Here is an 8,508-nt window from a genome sequence, read left to right as displayed (position 1 = left end):
AGGGCAGGGTCCTACTCCTCCTCGAAGGGCACACTCTCAATGCCTTGAAGACCTTCCTCTGGCCGTCTCCTAAAGGTTCTACCACATATCAATAACGTCAAGCTGGAGACCAAACCTTTAACGCGTGGGACCTAAACCATAGCATCATAGTTCAGTTCCACTCAGCAGAACGTCTGATCTCTTAGTGCTGGGTAGTGATGGGTACTAGGCATCAAGCAGTGCACCAGAGGTTATCTCTGCTATCAAGGGGCAGCATACAGACTAGTAAGAAAACAAACATTATTGTCATCCTCTCCACTTCTCTCTCTTCCAATCCCCACATTACATCAGCCCCCAGTCTTTCCAGCACTACTCACAGAATATATACATATATGCCAATGTTTCACATTGTATTTACATTTTTTAAAAAATTAAGTGGGCTGGAGATGTAGCTCAGTGGTGCCGCACCTGCCTGACAAGCAGAAGGTTCTGAGTTAGATCCTTGGTTCCACACACAAAAAAGCTGGGGTGGGGGCAGAATATATTATTCATCAGCCTATATGTTCACATTCCCAACACAGTCTGGGTTACCTTGAGCTCTCATGGAAATACTAAGTAATAATAAAAAATATTTAACAACTGATAGCATGGCACCAAATAATTAGAAACGGCATCAAGTCCACAAATGCTGGCCATAGAGAAGCCAGACAGCAGACCCAGTACTGGCCAGAGGACTATCAGCCTCACAGCCGAACTCCAGTAGTTCATCTGGTGTCTTCTGAAGGCCCCACGTATTAGCTTTCCCCATATCCAACACAACTTGAAGGAGGAAAGGTTTAATTTAGCTCATAGCATGGGGAGATTCAGTTCCTAGTCAGTGACCTGCAAGGCAGGAAGATCACAGGAAAGCGGCATAGTGAGGAAAGCTGCTTCATAGCAGTCAGGGAGCAGAGATGGGGGACAGAACCAGACCAGAACAGGAAAGGGACCAGACATAGTACCCAAGGTTGTGCTTCATGATCCACAGAGGCACACCCAGGAGCATGCCCTACTGGACTTCTCAGAACATCAGGATTAATGGTCATACTTTCTGTAATCCATCTTCTATAATCTTTTAAAAATATAAATCAGATCAAGTTATTTCCTCATTAAAACTTTTCAGAGTTTTTGTTTTTTTCCCATTTCTCTTAGAATGAAATTCCCATTGCTTACAACTGGCAACAAGGCTCTGCATGACTGGCCCTTGCTCTCCTCTTCAGCACTCTATTCCTTGCTCATGTTTCTGCCAAGGAAGGAGCCCCTTTCTGCCTCTAGTACAAGCCAATCTCATCCTCAGTCTCAGTGCCTTGGCACTTCCTGCTCTCTTTGCATGACTCGCCTCTTCTCAGTTTATGAGTTTCAACTCAAACGCAGCAACCTCCTGCTAAAATCCCATCACAGTGCTAATTACTGTGTGAAAATATTGTGTTTCTATTCTAGTTAACAAGATTATAAACTGCATGGGGCCATCTCACTGTACGGTTCACTGCCAAACTTTAGAACACCATATGTCACTATCAACAGATTAAATAGGTCCTTAATAATTCTTGTTGGATTAACTAATGTAAACACCCAGTTACAATATGGTGTAATAAATAAAGTTATGTCTGAAGGGGTGACGAGAAAAAGAGAAGTCCACCCAACTCAATTTGGGAGAACTGTACGGGCAACTCAGAAGAAGGGACATGAGGTAAGTGACAATCATCGTCACCATCACCATCATTATCACCAAGTATCAAGTGCTTATTGATGTGCCAAAATGGATATGAAGCAGTGTAACTTATTTTCCTTGTGTAGCCATTGTACCACTTCTGTAGGGAAATGTCATTCAGCTCTGCAAAGAAGTGAGAGCTGAGATCTGAAAGCATTAACATTTGCAGTGCCTCCAAAGCCTAAGCGCCATGGACTCAGAGTGCACACAGAAGAGGCGGGAAAAGACACTTCCAGGGACCAGAAATAGCCTGTAGAAAATCATGGAAGCCTGAAAAAACAAAGTGCATTCGGAGAATTGGAATAATTCCAGAATAATATGTTCCTGATCACACAACTATGATGAAACAATCCATTTGAAATCCCAGCCCTTTTCATCCTTAAAGTTTTCCTCGGTAAAGTGCCATTCTGCCTCATTTCTACTGAGGTGGTCATCTGAGATGCTGACCCTATATCTGGATGATATGTAAAGGGTTTGGCTTTCATTTTTTCTCACCTTATAGTACTTATCCCAAACTACACTGAAGTCTCTATACCCTGAATTCATGTCCTGGATGTGTTAGTCAGCTTTCTGTTACTGTAACAAAGTATCTGAGACATTAAACTTATGAAGAAAGTTGCTGGGCATAATGGCACAGGCCTGTAACCCCAGCATCCTTTGGCAGCTCCTGGATTCTTAATTTTTCCATTCCCAAATCTGTCTCACTGCTACTCAGACCTACTTTTGAAAGAACTTTTAATTTTATATATTCACATCCTCCACATAACAAGACTGTTTGACATGCTTGTGAATAGCACTCCTCTCCTGGTTTCCTGTGGACACCGAAGTACTGTAATTTGGACACTTAATAGAAAAAGGCATAGGAGAAAGCTCTGTCCATGACAGAGGGTCTTTCCTCCCCCTTAAATCATGCTCAGATTTACAGAAAATGAGTATCTTATTCTGTTCTTGTTGCCATTGCTGCTGCTGCTGTTGTCAAAACAAACATCTGATGCTGAGTAACTTATAAAGAGGCTTATTTGGCTCATCATTTTCGTGGCTGGAAGGTCCAAACATCATGGCACTGGCAACATGATAAGGCCACTCTGACTGCATCAAAACATGATATAGAAATGGAAAGGAAACCAGCTGTGTGCAGAAGGGGCCAAACACATGGACTGGCCTCACTTTATACATTTGCTGTGCTGAGAACTAACTCTCCACAAGGCCAGCATTGATCGCTCCTGAGGGTGATTCTCCATGACCTAATTACCTTGTTGTATGCCTCACCTCCACATGGCCACACTGGGACCCACACTTCTAGCGTGTGATCCTTTGTGAGACAAACCGTGTCCAAACCATAGCAATTATCTCTTCCTGAGAAAATGTCAAGGAATGCCAGGGCTCCTTCTTGGTTCACCATCGAGGGAACAAACTAAGCCACATCTTTATTTTCTTCATATTTAAAAGTTACAAAATGTATAACACATGCAAAATAACGTAAGTTATGAAGGATAACAATGGTGAAAACACCATAAAATGAATTACTGACAGCATTTGTGCATGCACCTTCTCCAGATCCTATCACCTTAACTTCCAATCCTCACCCAGAGCTATGATTTCTTTTTGTCTGTCGTCCCTGTTTTAATCCCTTTGTCACTGTTGACAGACAATACCTGACACCACAATTTAAAGGAGGAGAGGTTTATTGTGGCTCACAAAGTCAGAAGTTTCAGTCCACAGAGCCAGCAGACTCCAAGCCAGAAACGCCATGGAGAAAAGGCCTGCCTTAGAGGAAAGCTGCTCACATCGTGGTGGCCGGGAAGCAGAGAGGAAAAAAACAAAGGGAAAAGCCAAGCAGAAGCTACGCCCTTCCAGGTTAGGCCCAAGGGACTGGCCTTTTCTGCCAAGTGCACACTCACTTGCTGACCTCACTGCTGGAGGGGTGCAGTATCCCCAAGATCCAGTCACCGGCCAAAAGCCCCACCTCTGAGCACATGAGAATTTTAGGGATCATTCTTGTCTACAGCATAACAACTCTCTTGCTTTTGTGTATGATTTTACCTATATGAAAGTGTCAGTTATTTATGGTTTGGTATTTGATTTAAATGGCATTGTAGGGCTGGGGATTTAGCTCAGTGGTGCTGCACTTGCCTCGCCAGTGTAAGGTCCTAAGTTTGAGTCCCAGAACCACCCCCGCAAGAAGGTATTATATTGTTGCTTTTATGAGTTTTTTTTCCAGTCATGTTTCTAAGATTCATCCATATTAATGCTCATTTAACTTATTCTTTTTCATTTCTGTAGAGCATTCCATTTATGAATCTATCACAATTTATGCTTAATTGATGGGCATTTGATTGTCTAAAGGTTTTTGCTACTACAAACAAAAGTGCTGTCATGCAAAAGAGTTTGATGCACTTTTTTTTTAGCTCAAGTTGTACGGTTTTGATGCACACTCTTCCGTGCAGATAAGAAATAGACTTTATTAGGGTAAAAAACTTACAGATTTAGGAGACCACACACATTTTTCAACTCTTGTTATACCACAGTTTAGGCCAAGCACATCTGTATGCACTTTTCACGGCCAATATTCAAGTACTGACTGTATTTCTGTATATTTAGGAACACTACACAATGCTCTAAACACCCACAGGAGCTTCATTAAAGGGAAGTCTTCAGAACTCATCATCTTGTATCAGCTGACCTAATTCAGACCTGCCAAGCCAGTTCTCTGCCAAGATTTTTTAAAAAGTGGGAAGGAACCTATGGCTCCATGCAGCTCTCTCCTCAGTACTAAGTATACATTTGTGCCTGTCTATTAAGACAACTGTGCAAGAGATTCTCTAGTCTAGAAGTGAGCTTTTTCAGTCTGGAATGTGTGAATCTTCAAATTTACAAGATAATGCCAACTTGTTTTCCAAAGTGGCCATTCAGATTTACATTATCATCAATATATAGTTTCTAATTGCTCTTGGAAGGTTTTTGGACATTCGTGTAAACTTAGAAAATCTTGTTCAATTCCTTTCTTAGATCCTTTTGGGATTCTGGTTGAAATTACTTTAAATGTACAAATTTATTTGGAGAGAATGGGTATTTTTAGGACATTGAGTCTCTTTATGAATATCATTTTAAAAAATAAATATGCCTTTTTATTATCTTTGAACAGGTTTTAGAATTTCCTCCATAAACATTTTACACATATAAACACATATTGTATGCCATTTGTTTCTAAGATGTACATATATATTTAGTTGTTATTGTAAATAGTATCTTCAAAAATTAATTTCATTTCTTTGTAGTACAACTGATTTAAGTTAATATCTAACACCCTTACTAAATAATCATTTCTAATAATTTACTCATAAAATTGGCATGCACATATATTTATATATAATATATATATATATATATATATATATAAAAGCACTTTTCAAGGGAGAGAATTTATAACTTTTTATATGTTCTTAAAAGGGACTGAAAATTCTCCAAATGATTAAGAGCACATGATTTAAATGGAGAAAAGTTTTGAAAAGATGAAAAAAGGATGACAACCACAACAAACCCCATATTTTACTGAAATCATATGCTATAACCACAATTGCCTTGGGCTCTTGTTTTAAATTCATATTTCTGGACCCCATTTCACTGAATCACTGAATAAGACTCCCTGTGACAGGGCCTATCATTATGCAATTTAAACTGTGCATGAATTCTTGTTAAGACTGAAGTTTAAAAACCACAGAATTGTTGGATGCCTTAAAGAAGGGAAAGTTTAAAGTCCATGAACAAAAAGGTGATTTCCAGAGGCCACACAAAATAATTTGAACAACTTAGTGTTATGCTATAATAATTCTTAGCTGTGAATATAATTGAGTTCTGTGATTTCTAGTCCATCATTAATCCTGGGGATGATCATAGGATCCCGACATAGCTAACTATGTTTTCTTTTCTATTACAGGTTGTAGTGTGATCCTGGGGGAAAACAAGGAAATCTGAGTGTGATTTCTATATAGCTGTTGATAACTAAACTACCTACAGGCTCAAAGCAATTTTATTAGAAATACTGAAGTCTCTTAAATCTCTTCCCTGCTACTTACACAATTCAATATGCCAAAGAAAACACAGCCTGGGACTATGTCAAACCTCTCTAAATACAAGCTACAGATAGCTGTTTGTACCCTTGGAGGAATTTCCAGTCTAAGGAAAAGTTCAAGACAAATGAGAGTATTTTGTTTACTCACATGAAGAGGAGAAAGAACAAAAGTTAAATTAGTTAAAAGGTATTTAATTAACAGAGCTACAGTTTTTCAAATCTTGCTCTGGTGATAGGGATTGGAAAGTAACAAAAGAGCAGTTAAATCTCCCTCATCTCACTTTCTCCCAGGTACCTATTTTCCTTTTCAGAGGCAAACATCTTTACTTGGTTTTTGTGCAACTTTACAGAAAACCTGTGCACATATAAGCATATATAGATACTCATGCATGCACAAGTTTGTAGGAATTCCTCATTTGGGTAGCATGGAGGAGAAAATTGGAGGCCTAAGACTGCTAACTTTATAAGGTTGGCCCTTCATTGGTATCTGGGAACTTGGATTTGAGAGTTTGTTGCATTCTGAGGTTCTAATGGGCTTTTATGGTAGAAAACACTTCACATACATTGTCACAATTTGATGCTAGAGAAATTAAGCATATCCTGCGTGATTCCATGGGTAGTGAACTTTTGGAAGCTGTTTCCGCTATGTTAATTTCACTCTGTATCCTTCTAGTATAATAATTCTTAGCTGTGAATATGGTTGAATCCAATGATTTCACTAAACCTGGGGATGACCTTGGAGGTTCCTGACACAACTAGTTATATTTCTGTTATAGGTTATAGTCTGATTCTGTGGGAATCAGAAGGTCTTTTTCGTGTTAAAAAAAAAAGAACAAACAGATTCAGTAAAACTATTTACATTAAGAACATACTTTATGGGTTTATCAGTCAGTCATAACACTTCAACAACATTATTCTGTTTTTTGTTTTTTTTTTTTTTAGACAGGGTCTCACTATGTAGTTCAGACTGCTCTGAAACTCACTGTGTGTGTAGCCCAGGCTGGTCTTGAACTTGCAGCAATCCTCTTGCCTCAGCCTCCCAAGTGCTGGGATTATAGGAGTGTGCCACCAATCCCAGCAACAATATTATTCTGTATTTCATCAATAAAACATTTTCAGGGATATTCATCATGACTACCTGTTCACTCTGGAGAGAAGATGGCTATTGATATGTGGCTGTTTGTGTGTGACATTACAAATTCTCCAGCATAATGTAATCTGGATTAGATGTCCCCTGATGCTCAAGTTATCATAAGATTTACTATCTTTTGTGGGGCTTTTCATTTTCTTTCCTGTTTTTAGATTCCCTGTTTCTTGTATCCTTTATGTTTATTATTGAGTTTATTTCCTTATTTTAGATTAATCTCTAGTAGCTTCCTGAGAGGTGTACAACAGGAAAATATTTTGAAATTTTGTACATCTGAAAATACCTTTATTCTGTGTTCCCTCTTGATTGATACTTTGATAGAATTTTAAGTAGAAATCAGTCTCTTTAGAATTTCAAATTTATGCTCCTTTGTGGGTTTTTTCCTCTGTAGGCCTTTATAATTTATTGACTTTTTATTCTGAAAACTTATCCTTTACACTTGGAGTCTTGAGAATTACCTTTTCTTCTATTTGTATTTCTCTGCTTCTCAAGCAGCCTTAAGAATTATTTCTTCCTGTTTGAACTAGTCTTCCAATTTTATCTTTTCCCTGCACATCCTCTATGTTATCTTCTGTTGAGTTTTCATTTCCACTGTTTTCTTTCTTGTTTCCAAGCACTGTTACCTCCCTTCCCCATCCACTTTTTCATTGTATCCTGTTCTGGCTTCATCTCCTACCTTTCTTGGGATGAGTTTTCACAAGTGTTTCCCCTGCATCATCAGTGTCCGCCACATTTTTTTTCTGTGTTTGGCCTTTTCCTTCTACAGTATTGGTTTCTCTTGGCTGCTGTCTAAGATTAAAAGTAAAAAATAAGTAAAAAGCGAGGAAACTGAGTGGATGGCCAGCCCTTTTGACTGAATTTCACGAGTGGTCTGGCTGCGCGGTTTATACAGAAAAAGCTGGTGGCAGTATCTTTGATGGACCTCTTGGGTTAATCAAATCCCAATTAGCATAGTGAAGAGTGTGGTGGTGGGGTTCGGCTCACAGTAGGCACAAACTCCGACTTATTTCCGTTTTAAGGTACTGCATAAGGTCCAAACACTCATCAGATAATTCAACCTCCCAACTTCAGGCTGGATGGAAGGACAGTTGCGCAGCGACGTAAAGCTGGAGAAAGGTTCTAGCCTTCCTACTTCGTCTTCTTCTCAATTTACCTCTCATATTTACTCCTTCTAGCTTCCAACTTTTTGTGTTCGTCATCTTCACGTCCTCATGGGTTTAGGTTTTTCCTCGAGATTCAGCAACTGAGGAAACTATATTGGACTCTTGTCTTCATGCCACCATTTTATCTCAGAACAGATACTCCTAGGGTAAAAAGAGTTCTGGCAACACCAACCTTGCTGCTCAGTCATCCATTCCAAAGACACCTCACTTTTCCAGTTTGGGGGCTCCCTCTACCTTCTCCTGTCCACAGAAGTATACAAAGCAGCACGACGCAGAGCCAGAGAGAGCGAACAGCTGGGGGTTGCGCAGTCAAGGACGCTTCAGGGAGTTGCCACCTGCGACCTCCCAGCGCCACCCTCTTGGCCCGGCCGAAAACCGCCCCGCCCCCGACAAGGCC

Source organism: Fukomys damarensis, unplaced genomic scaffold, assembly GCF_012274545.1.
Source record: "Fukomys damarensis isolate Sample0158 unplaced genomic scaffold, DMR_v1.0_HiC HiC_scaffold_33, whole genome shotgun sequence".
Lineage (NCBI taxonomy): Eukaryota > Metazoa > Chordata > Mammalia > Rodentia > Bathyergidae > Fukomys > Fukomys damarensis.
This window is presented reverse-complemented; position numbering follows the sequence as displayed.